Below are 12,972 nucleotides of genomic sequence, written 5' to 3'. Positions count from 1 at the left end.
TGGTTGGAGTGCTGTGTTATATATTAGTTGGAGTGCTGTGTTATATATTAAATGGAGTGCCGTGTTATATATTGGTTGGAGTGCCGTGTTATATATTGGTTGGGGTGCTGTGTTATATATTAGTTGGAGTGCCGTGTTATATATTGGTTGGATTGCCGTGTTATATATTGGTTGGAGTGCCGTGTTACATATCGGTTGGAGTGCCGTGTTATATATTAGTTGGAGTGCCGTGTTATATATTGGTTGGAGTGCCGTGTTATATATCGGTTGGAGTGCCGTGTTATATATTAGTTGGAGTGCCGTGTTATATATTAGTTGGGGTGCCGTGTTATATATTAGTTGGGGTGCTGTGTTATATATTGGTTGGAGTGCCGTGTTATATATCAGTTGGAGTGCCGTGTTATATATTAGTTGGAGTGCCGTGTTATATATTAGTTGGGGTGCCGTGTTATATATTAGTTGGAGTGCTGTGTTATATATTGGTTGGAGTGCCGTGTTATATATTGGTTGGAGTGCTGTGTTATATATTAGTTGGAGTGCCATGTTATATATTAGTTGGAGTGCTGTGTTATATATTAGTTGGAGTGCCGTGTTATATATTAGTTGGAGTGCTGTGTTATATATTAGTTGGAGTGCTGTGTTATATATTAGTTGGAGTGCCGTGTTATATATTAGTTGGAGTGCCGTGTTATATATTAGTTGGGGTGCTGTGTTATATATTAGTTGGAGTGCCGTGTTATATATTAGTTGGAGTGCCGTGTTATATATTAGTTGGAGTGCCGTGTTATATATTGGTTGGGGTGCCATGTTATATATTAGTTGGGGTGCCGTGTTATATATTAGTTGGAGTGCCGTGTTATATATTAGTTGGAGTGCCGTGTTATATATTGGTTGGAGTGCTGTGTTATATATTAGTTGGGGTGCCATGTTATATATTAGTTGGGGTGCCGTGTTATATATTAGTTGGAGTGCCGTGTTATATATTAGTTGGAGTGCCGTGTTATATATTAGTTGGGGTGCCGTGTTATATATTAGTTGGGGTGCCGTGTTATATATTGGTTGGAGTGCCGTGTTATATATTGGTTGGAGTGCCGTGTTATATATTAGTTGGGGTGCCGTGTTATATATTGGTTGGAGTGCCGTGTTATATATTAGTTGGAGTGCTGTGTTATATATTAGTTGGGGTGCTGTGTTATATATCAGTTGGAGTGCCGTGTTATATATTGGTTGGAGTGCCGTGTTATATATTAGTTGGAGTGCTGTGTTATATATTAGTTGGAGTGCCGTGTTATATATCAGTTGGAGTGCCGTGTTATATATTAGTTGGGGTGCCGTGTTATATATTAGTTGGAGTGCAGTGTTATATATTAGTTGGAGTGCCGTGTTATATATTGGTTGGAGTGCCGTGTTATATATTAGTTGGAGTGCCGTGTTATATATTAGTTGGAGTGCTGTGTTATATATTGGTTGGAGTGCCGTGTTATATATCAGTTGGAGTGCCGTGTTATATATTAGTTGGAGTGCCGTGTTATATATTAGTTGGAGTGCCGTGTTATATATCAGTTGGAGTGCCGTGTTATATATTGGTTGGAGTGCCGTGTTATATATTAGTTGGAGTGCTGTGTTATATATTAGTTGGGGTGCCATGTTATATATTAGTTGGGGTGCCGTGTTATATATTAGTTGGAGTGCCGTGTTATATATTAGTTGGAGTGCCGTGTTATATATTAGTTGGGGTGCCGTGTTATATATTAGTTGGAGTGCAGTGTTATATATTAGTTGGAGTGCCGTGTTATATATTGGTTGGAGTGCCGTGTTATATATTGGTTGGGGTGCCGTGTTATATATTAGTTGGATTGCCGTGTTATATATTAGTTGGAGTGCCGTGTTATATATTGGTTGGGGTGCCATGTTATATATTAGTTGGGGTGCCGTGTTATATATTAGTTGGAGTGCCGTGTTATATATTAGTTGGGGTGCCGTGTTATATATTCGTTGGGGTGCCGTGTTATATATTAGTTGGGGTGCCGTGTTATATATTCGTTGGGGTGCCGTGTTATATATTAGTTGGGGTGCCGTGTTATATATTAGTTGGGGTGCCGTGTTATATATTAGTTGGAGTGCCGTGTTATATATTGGTTGGAGTGCCGTGTTATATATTGGTTGGAGTGCCGTGTTATATATTAGTTGGGGTGCCGTGTTATATATTGGTTGGAGTGCCGTGTTATATATTGGTTGGAGTGCCGTGTTATATATTGGTTGGAGTGCCGTGTTATATATTAGTTGGGGTGCCGTGTTATATATTGGTTGGAGTGCCGTGTTATATATTGGTTGGAGTGCCGTGTTATATATTGGTTGGAGTGCCGTGTTATATATTAGTTGGAGTGCCGTGTTATATATCAGTTGGAGTGCCGTGTTATATATTAGTTGGAGTGCTGTGTTATATATTAGTTGGAGTGCCGTGTTATATATTGGTTGGGGTGCCGTGTTATATATTAGTTGGGGTGCCGTGTTATATATTGGTTGGGGTGCCGTGTTATATATTAGTTTGAGTGCCGTGTTATATATTAGTTGGAGTGCCGTGTTATATATTAGTTGGAGTGCAGTGTTATATATCAGTTGGAGTGCCGTGTTATATATTAGTTGGAGTGCCGTGTTATATATTAGTTGGAGTGCTGTGTTATATATCAGTTGGAGTGCCGTGTTATATATTAGTTGGAGTGCCGTGTTATATATCAGTTGGAGTGCCATGTTATATATCAGTTGGAGTGCTGTGTTATATATCCGTTGGAGTGCCATGTTATATATCAGTTGGAGTGCCGTGTTATATATTAGTTGGAGTGCCGTGTTATATATCAGTTGGAGTGCCGTGTTATATATTAGTTGGAGTGCCGTGTTATATATTAGTTGGAGTGCCGTGTTATATATCAGTTGGAGTGCCGTGTTATATATTGGTTGGAGTGGTGTGATATATTTCGGTTGGGGTGCCATGTTATATATTAGTTGGAGTGCTGTGTTTTATATCAGTTGGAGTGCCATGTTATATATCAGTTGGAGTGCCGTGTTATATATTAGTTGGAGTGCCGTGTTATATATTAGTTGGAGTGCCGTGTTATATATCAGTTGGAGTGCCGTGTTATATATTGGTTGGAGTGCCGTGTTATATATTAGTTGGGGTGCCGTGTTATATATTAGTTGGGGTGCCGTGTTATATATTAGTTGAAGTGCCGTGTTATATATTGGTTGGGGTGCCGTGTTATATATTGGTTGGAGTGCCATGTTATATATTAGTTGGAGTGCCGTGTTATATATTAGTTGGAGTGCCTTGTTATATATTAGTTGGAGTGCCGTGTTATATATTAGTTGGAGTGCCGTGTTATATATTAGTTGGAGTGGCGTGTTATATATCAGTTGGAGTGCCGTGTTATATATTGGTTGGAGTGCCGTGTTATATATTGGTTGGAGTGCCGTGTTATATATTAGTTGGAGTGCCGTGTTATATATCGGTTGGAGTGCCGTGTTATATATCAGTTGGAGTGCTGTGTTATATATTAGTTGGAGTGCTGTGTTATATATTAGTTGGAGTGCTGTGTTATATATTAGTTGGAGTGCCGTGTTATATATTAGTTGGGGTGCTGTGTTATATATTAGTTGGGGTGCCGTGTTATATATTAGTTGGAGTGCCGTGTTATATATTGGTTGGAGTGCCGTGTTATATATTAGTTGGGGTGCCGTGTTATATATTAGTTGGGGTGCCGTGTTATATATTAGTTGGGGTGCTGTGTTATATATTAGTTGGGGTGCCGTGTTATATATTAGTTGGAGTGCCGTGTTATATATTGGTTGGAGTGCCGTGTTATATATTAGTTGGGGTGCCGTGTTATATATTAGTTGGGGTGCCGTGTTATATATCAGTTGGGGTGCCGTGTTATATATTAGTTGGGGTGTCCTTTTAAGCAAAACTCAGAAACCATTTAAATTGCTTCTTTGTTGTATTTGCTAAATATTTTACAATCAATTTTATCACAAATTCAAACAAACAGGTTCATTTCTACCGTGATAACTGCCACTGGTTATATATGAAAAGGTGTTTTTTCTCCTTGAGTCAAGTCAAATGATTTATCTACAAAAGTCCGTATAGATTTTAATGTAATTCAGTATTGAATTGTTTGCATTGTGACATTGAGGCCTCAGTGTTTGTGTTTGATTCGCAATAAGAGAAGAGAGTCTCTCGTCTACGAGAGGTTAACAGTCCTGATCATTGCGAAATACGTGATGTCTCCCCTTTAACCCTTTGCCTGCAGGATATGATCTAGTTTGCCATATTTCAGTGATTTAATATCGTGTTAGATCAGAAAATTGTGATTTATGAGTTCTAAAAACTAAGGGAACTGGCCCAGACCCAGACATCCATAGGGACATATCTTCACTGTTAATGAATTCTGCTTTTATGCCGCGATTTAAGGCCAGCCATAAAACATGTTGCAAAGTTCCCAGAAGGACATCAAATCTAAACAAAATTTTTGGAGTTTTTTTTGGAAGCGACTCACGGCTATTTCAAAATCTATTATTGTTTAGAGATTAACAAAGCAACGGATCCATCCACGGAGCTATTCCAATGTGTCTTTCTAAGAATATCTGCTTTGCATATTCTCTGAAACAATAAAATGCTGAATACATTTTACAACACGTTCCTTGGCGCAAATTATTACTGATCTTATCCTACTAATAAATAAACTGTACACAGCTCTGCGGGTAAATGAAAAATGTATTTATATAATCCACTGTGCGAGCAGAATAGCCTCCGGATAGACTCAGGACAAGCACGGTATCAGGATAGGCTCCATATCAGGATTGGCCCGGTTTAAAGATAGGCCCCATATCAGGACAGGCCCAGTATCGGGACAGGACCGGTATCAGGACAGGACCGGTATCAGGACAGGACCGGTATCAGGATAGACCCAGTATGTCAGGGTATTTATATCGGCAGACATTTTGTGCTATGATAGAAGTACAAAGTGTATATTCTGAAGTCAATCTAAACAGACAAGACTCCATTTTGTTATCTTCAAGTTAACAAAGAGACACAAAATTTCTATCCTTTCTCTAAAACTGACCGCTTTGCCCGAGCTGAATGGAATGTGTAGTATATATAAACAACCAAATAGATACGAGACTGTCTAGGTACTAATGGAATATAATAAATTCTAAAAACCCAGACCTGGGTGACAGAGGATTAAATAATTAAATTTTTCTTTCGATATTGTACAACGTCCCATTATAGTTTAAGGTGAAACTTAGTTCACAAACTATCAATTTTAGGAATTATAGCAGAATTTGCAGACGCATAGTCTGAAGAAATTCTCTTGATCTGACAGATAAAATAAGTTATAGGCCACATATAGATAACGTAAATGACGTCAAAAATAGCCATCAGGAAAAGTTAACTCTTTCCTGGATAGATATGTGTAGTGGAACAAGGCTGCCCTCTTGAGTTCGAATACTGAAATGGTTACCTAGAAGGGAACCACACCCCACATTTGTGATTGGCTATCACTTAGAGGAATTTCCCCTTTAAAAAGTTAAGACAAGGGAAGAGAGAGACATTACAACACTCTCGGGAGATTCAGGGAGATTCAAGATTGAGGAGAGAGATCCAGGCAGAATCGGACACTCAGAAAATCAAGACACTCCATGCAGAGAAAGAGACCCATGACACTTAGCTACCTGAGAACATCTGATGAGAAAATATCTACTTAAACTGGTAAATATACTAGCATTTAATTAATTAAAATTAATTAAATTAATAGCATGATATATGACTGGATAAATCATGATTAGATTTCATATTTAGAAATCTTAATTATTAAAGAATATATATATGGTTATAGCATCCCATCTGCAGCTGGGATTAACATAGCCATTAATGTATTTGTGTGATTAATATCACGTTAGCATATCATGACCATTTATCCAGCTGTATTGATTGGCTCTAAAATAAGATAAAATATCTATTTAGACAAATTAATTAAAATATCAGCTTATAGAACATAGTAAGATTTCTCATTGGATGCAAGGAAATGATTAAAGACTATGACTATTTAAATATTTTTATTTAAAATCACACAAGAGTAGATCTTACATCCCTAGAAGAGGTCTAGCCAGCATTGCAAGGGTTATTTCTAAACTGCCAGCAGAAAGTCTTTATGTCTTTATTGCCTTACGCTACACACTGAAGAATTCTCTGTCTCCCAGTGAAACTTTCACAGTCTCTCTGTGAAGCCTATCGTAAATCAATCTTGACACCTAATGCTTTAGATTTTAAACTACGTCTTAGTCATTAGGAAATGTTTGTTTTAAATTACCATATTGTATTGCATATTATGTTATGCTGAATTTCCATTGATTATTATCATGCATGTTACTCATCATTATTAATTTAAATTGTTAAAAATAAAATTTATATTTTTATAACAATTTGTGATAGTAATTATGTGATATAAATTTAATTTAACACGATAACGATTAGGGATCTGAGAATTGAAATAGTGGGCAATTTCTCATCTGTTTACTATTATTATCCCATAAATATCCCGACAAGTATCAGGATAGGACCAGTATCAGGATAGGACCAGTATCAGCATTGGCCTATTATCAGCATAGGCCCAGTATCAGAATAGATTCGGGATAGGCCCAGTATCAGGATAGGCCCAGTATCAGGATAGATTTAGGATAGGCCCAATAGCAGGCTAGGCTCCAGATAGGCTCATTATCAGTATATGCTCAGGATAGGACCAGACCCAAAATAGCATATGTCTCATGGGAGGTATGGAAACAGCACAAGGTGGCGAGGCTCTGAGCGGGCATGATCAGTGACATGTTAAGCATATAATGGGCAACCCGTCCACTAACACACTGCCTAACCAGCCTCCAGGACTATGCAGAGAGCACTGCTCAAGAGCTCCATGCATTGTCCTAGTGCCCGCTGCACAGCCCAAGCTCACACTGTGCTGCCTGGGGACTGTTCCCTGACATCCCAGATACAGAACACCAGGGAACTGAAGCAGGTCAGTGGTGCTGGACCCCGATATCAGGACCGTTGAAAAGCATGGGAAAATAACAGTACCAGGATAGGCTCAGGAACATAATATACCTAGATCGGGGATAGGACTAGAATATGCCCAGTTGCATAGGTTGAACAAAGAGGCCCAGGCTCAGGGTAGCATGGCACCCAAGTGTCCCTATTTAGGAATGCCTCAGCAGGAAACTTACAATAAACAGGCTAAGACTTAGGAGTAACATTTTCAAATAAAACCAAAATATCTCTTTCATTGAACTCGAAGGTGAACTGTCAACAGTCAAATGAAATGGTTTCAGACAGCACAGTCTTAACGAAAACCCACAAAGGATGAAAATTCCCTTTAAAAGTAAATATGTTTGTTTGAATATCTTCTCAAAGGCTACAAGAGAACCTCAAGAAGATGGTTTGGAACATGAGAGGGAAAATGCTGTGTAATAAATTGGAGGCACTCTACTGCGGCCTCACACACACCATCTACCCTCTGGAAGATCTTCCATCTGGTACATTGTCTTCTGCAGCTCATTGACCGCGGGCTAGGTCAGGCAGAGTAATTTGCTCTGAAAGTTCAGAATTTCTAGGTGACGTTAACTGATAACCACAGATAGTCTCCACCAAGTGGTTCAGTTCACATCCTTTCCTATTCATGGTTCTGACAATAGAGAAATTAGAATTAGAATTATAGCACCAACATATTCTGCAGTGCAAGGAGAAAACAGAAGAAACCTGGAAGCCTGAAAGGGGCACTCACAGACAAGGGGTTAACCCTAAGGGAACTACAAAAGTAGTATACACAGAAAGGAGGAGGATGAGTGCCCACGTGTAATTAATATATAACTTTTAATAAAACCCTTAAAATCAAAGTGGAAATCACCACCAACAGTGTAACAAACTTTGGTAAAAGAGGAACTGTACAAAAGTTTTCAGTGTCCTCAGAACAAAAAATCTATTGCGCAAAAGATAGATATTTGCCCAAATCGAAGATATGAATAAGATTTTATGCAAAAGCCACTCAAATTAGCGGCAGCAGTACAATTAATTATTCATAATGGCATATCTACAATGATACTTATACGATCCTAGTATGGTATAATAAACTGATGTGGGGATAGCCGCCGTCGAGGTAATAAAGGTTATGAACACTAGTAAATGAGGAACTGTTCAGAAGTTTGCAGTGGCCTCAATGCTGAAATCTATTAGCACAAAAGCAATATTGCCCAGTAGATGACTGTTTATGAAGATAGTATGTTCGTACCTATACGATTTTGCTGCACAAACAATTAATCATACATATTGACATAAGGTATTCTGCAGTGCTGTACAACTCGTAAACAAGATGGATATTTAAAAACACATATGACTTATGGGAATAGTAGGTGAAGAGGGATCTGCCCAATGAGCTTACAATTTAAATATTACAATTTGTAACCTTGGAACGGAATTATTGTACATGATACAGCCGCATTGAGCCTCCCGTAGAGGAACTATTAGTGTCGGTGTGTTCTGATTACTACTGATGGTCTTTAATATAACCCTTGTGCCAGGAGGACATCATTGGGTTACGACCTTACCCAGTAAGGTGCAAGCTCCGAGCGAGGGGCAAATCTTGAGCTAGAAGAGGCTCTGGGTGAATAGAAAAAAAAAATACACGTTGAAAACAAGGACACTATTTATTTTATCATTTTTTAAATTAAATTTACTAAACTGGTGGTGAAGTCAAGTAGCAAAACAATGTGGCTTTTTTAACGGTCGCAATGACTCAGGATAGACTGATAATGTGATTGTGTTGCTGTCTGCTGGAGTTCCAACTAAGACATTCGCTGATTCCAGTAACTGCTCTATCTACATGGATCTGATGTTATTAATGATATGGCCACTAGATGGTGCTGTGTTGGCATTTTATTTGCCTGTATGCTTTATGCATCTAATCCTAAACAATTTATCAAGCAGTGAGCTCTCCGGCTCCGGTGAACACGATCTAAAGGAAGCGGGAAGCGCTCTGTACCTTTATAATGACGTGGATTGATTGATGGTGATGTGCATAGAAAACTGATAAACAAAACCAAAATAAAGAATAATGAACAAAAATATAAACCCATCTACAAATAAACGGACCCAGAGCACAAATCGCACATTACTTTTCTCTATATATTACATTTCCTTAATGACATTTTATCAGATGACAATATTACACGTTCATCATGTAAAACCCAACAGATATCTGAAGTAACAGGTCAGTTCTAGAGGGATGCCAGAATCACTATTCACTATTCACTATTCACTATTCACTATTAGCTAAATAAATACATTGCTGCCGCCCACCCCATGTGCTCCCTATTAAGGGTTAATAAGTATGTAGGGGTTTAGAAAGATACCCCTCTGTGTCTCATTAGACATTGCTGCCGCCCACCCCACGTGCTCCCTATTAAGGGTAAATAAGTATGTAGGGGTTTAGAAAGATACCCCTCTCTGTCTCATTAGACATTGCTGCCGCCCACCCCATGTGCTCCCTATTAAGGGTTAATAAGTATGTAGGGGTTTAGAAAGATACCCCTCTGTGTCTCATTAGACATTGCTGCCGCCCACCCCACGTGCTCCCTATTAAGGGTTAATAAGTATGTAGGGGGTTAGAAAGATACCCCTCTCTGTCTCATTAGACATTGCTGCCGCCCACCCCATGTGCTCCCTATTAAGGGTTAATAAGTATGTAGGGGGTTAGAAAGATACCCCTCTCTGTCTCATTAGACATTGCTGCCGCCCACCCCATGTGCTCCCTATTAAGGGTTAATAAGTATGTAGGGGCTTACTATTATTATTATTATTATTTTATTGTGTATATAGTGCCATCACGTTCCGTAGCGCTGTACAATGGGAAAGATTTTATGTTCTAGCTGAAGGAAGCAGGGTGAATTGTGAGTGTAGGACCCACCTATGAGTTTTGCCTTGATGTGGCAGGTGGGCTTACATCTAAAGGCCATTGGAGTGATACTAAAAACCTCCAGTTATTTAAATAAACTTAGAATTTTAGGATAGAGCGCAGGGGACGTACACTTGGTTTAATACACTTTTAGCTGCTGCCCAGAGTTTATTTCTGTGACACTCCAGACCCCTACAACACTGAATCTTGCTGAGGTGCTTTAGGGGATAGCAGGAGTACCCCCTTGTCTCAGTTCACGAAATGTCCCGTGTCCAGAAGAATCTGCCCTTTATTAATGGGTTTAGGATTGTCCCAGTTGTTAGGCTGACTGCTCACACTCCTTCCTGGGTTACTCCATGTCACTAATTGTTCAAACAGAAGTGAGAGCTTCCTAGAACAGCAAGAGAGGAAGTACCAGGGGAGGCCTGGCAGCGTTAGGCCTGGGGGGCAAATCCAGTCAAGCGGCCCATCGCACCAAGAGGAGAGTAAAACACCATTCCCATGTTATTGTAAGGGGGGAGGTCACCTAAACAGACACACTCACTGACCGGCACACACTGGGGGGAAGGGATGGGGGGCAGTCACCTAAACAGACACACTCACTGACCGGCACACACTGGGGGGAAGGGATGGGGGGCAGTCACCTAAACAGACACACTCACTGACCGGCACACACTGGGGGGAGGGGGGGCAGTCACCTAAACAGACACACTCACTGACAGGCACACACTGGGGTGAGGGGGGGGCAGTCACCTAAACAGACACACTCACTGACAGGCACACACTGGGGGGGGGGGGGAGGTAACCTAAACAGACACACTCACTGACAGGCACACACTGGGGGGGGGGAGGTCACCTAAACAGACACACTCACTGACAGGCACACACTGGGGGGGAGGGGGGGGGCAGTCACCTAAACAGACACACTCACTGACAGGCACACACTGGGGGGGAGGGGAGGAGGGGCAGTCACCTAAACAGACACACTCACTGACAGGCACACACTGGGGGGAGGGGGGGGGCAGTCACCTAAACAGACACACTCACTGACTGGCACACAATGGGGGAGGGGGGCAGTCACCTAAACAGGCACACTCACTGACAGGCACACACTGGGGGGAGGGGAGGAGGGGCAGTCACCTAAACAGACACACTCACTGACAGGCACACACTGGGGGAAAGGGGGGGGCAGTCACCTAAACAGACACACTCACTGACCGGCACACACTGGGGGAAAGGGGGGGGCAGTCACCTAAACAGACACACTCACTGACCGGCACACACTGGGGGGAAGGGACGGGGGGCAGTCACCTAAACAGACACACTCACTGACCGGCACACACTGGGGGAAAGGGGGGGGCAGTCACCTAAACAGACACACTCACTGACCGGCACACACTGGGGGGAAGGGATGGGGGGCAGTCACCTAAACAGACACACTCACTGACCGGCACACACTGGGGGAAAGGGGGGGGGCAGTCACCTAAACAGACACACTCACTGACCGGCACACACTGGGGGGAAGGGACGGGGGGCAGTCACCTAAACAGACACACTCACTGACCGGCACACACTGGGGGGAGGGGCAGTCACCTAAACAGACACACTCACTGACCGGCACACACTGGGGGAAAGGGGGGGGGCAGTCACCTAAACAGACACACTCACTGACCGGCACACACTGTGGGGAAGGGACGGGGGGCAGTCACCTAAACAGACACACTCACTGACCGGCACACACTGGGGGGAAGGGACGGGGGGCAGTCACCTAAACAGACACACTCACTGACCGGCACACACTGGGGGGAGGGGGGGCAGTCACCTAAACAGACACACTCACTGACAGGCACACACTGGGGGGGAGGGGGGGGGCAGTCACCTAAACAGACACACTCACTGACAGGCACACACTGGGGGGGGGGGAGGTCACCTAAACAGACACACTCACTGACAGGCACACACTGGGGGGGGGGGGGGTCACCTAAACAGACACACTCACTGACAGGCACACACTGGGGGGGAGGGGGGGGGCAGTCACCTAAACAGACACACTCACTGACAGGCACACACTGGGGGGGAGGGGAGGAGGGGCAGTCACCTAAACAGACACACTCACTGACAGGCACACACTGGGGGGAGGGGGGGGGCAGTCACCGAAACAGGCACACTCACTGACACTCACTGACAGGCACACACTGGGGGGAGGGGAGGAGGGGCAGTCACCTAAACAGACACACTCACTGACAGGCACACACTGGGGGAAAGGGGGGGGGCAGTCACCTAAACAGACACACTCACTGACAGGCACACACTGGGGGAAAGGGGGGGGGGGGCAGTCACCTAAACAGACACACTCACTGACCGGCACACACTGGGGGGAAGGGACGGGGGGCAGTCACCTAAACAGACACACTCACTGACCGGCACACACTGGGGGGAGGGGCAGTCACCTAAACAGACACACTCACTGACCGGCACACACTGGGGGGAAGGGACGGGGGGCAGTCACCTAAACAGACACACTCACTGACCGGCACACACTGGGGGAAAGTGGGGGGGCAGTCACCTAAACAGACACACTCACTGACCGGCACACACTGGGGGAAAGGGGGGGGCAGTCACCTAAACAGACACACTCACTGACCGGCACACACTGGGGGGAAGGGACGGGGGGCAGTCACCTAAACAGACACACTCACTGACCGGCACACACTGGGGGAAAGGGGGGGGCAGTCACCTAAACAGACACACTCACTGACCGGCACACACTGGGGGGAAGGGACGGGGGGCAGTCACCTAAACAGACACACTCACTGACCGGCACACACTGGGGGAAAGGGGGGGGGCAGTCACCTAAACAGACACACTCACTGACCGGCACACACTGGGGGGAAGGGCAGTCACCTAAACAGACACACTCACTGACCGGCACACACTGGGGGGAAGGGATGGGGGGCAGTCACCTAAACAGACACAC

The 12,972-nt window shown here is 43.4% G+C and overlaps 1 protein-coding gene across 3 annotated transcripts in view; it reads right to left on the bottom strand.

Moving 5' to 3' along the window:
- PDE3A (phosphodiesterase 3A) overlaps positions 1-12,972 on the bottom strand; it is a 443,952-nt gene that overhangs the window by 142,177 nt on the left and 288,803 nt on the right. The gene's annotated exons all lie outside the window — the stretch shown is intronic.

The sequence above is a fragment of the Pelobates fuscus genome, chromosome 3 (genome assembly GCF_036172605.1).
Source record: "Pelobates fuscus isolate aPelFus1 chromosome 3, aPelFus1.pri, whole genome shotgun sequence".
Taxonomy (NCBI): Eukaryota; Metazoa; Chordata; class Amphibia; order Anura; family Pelobatidae; genus Pelobates; species Pelobates fuscus.
Note: the sequence above shows the minus strand (reverse complement) of the source record. Positions and strands in the feature narration are given on the sequence as shown.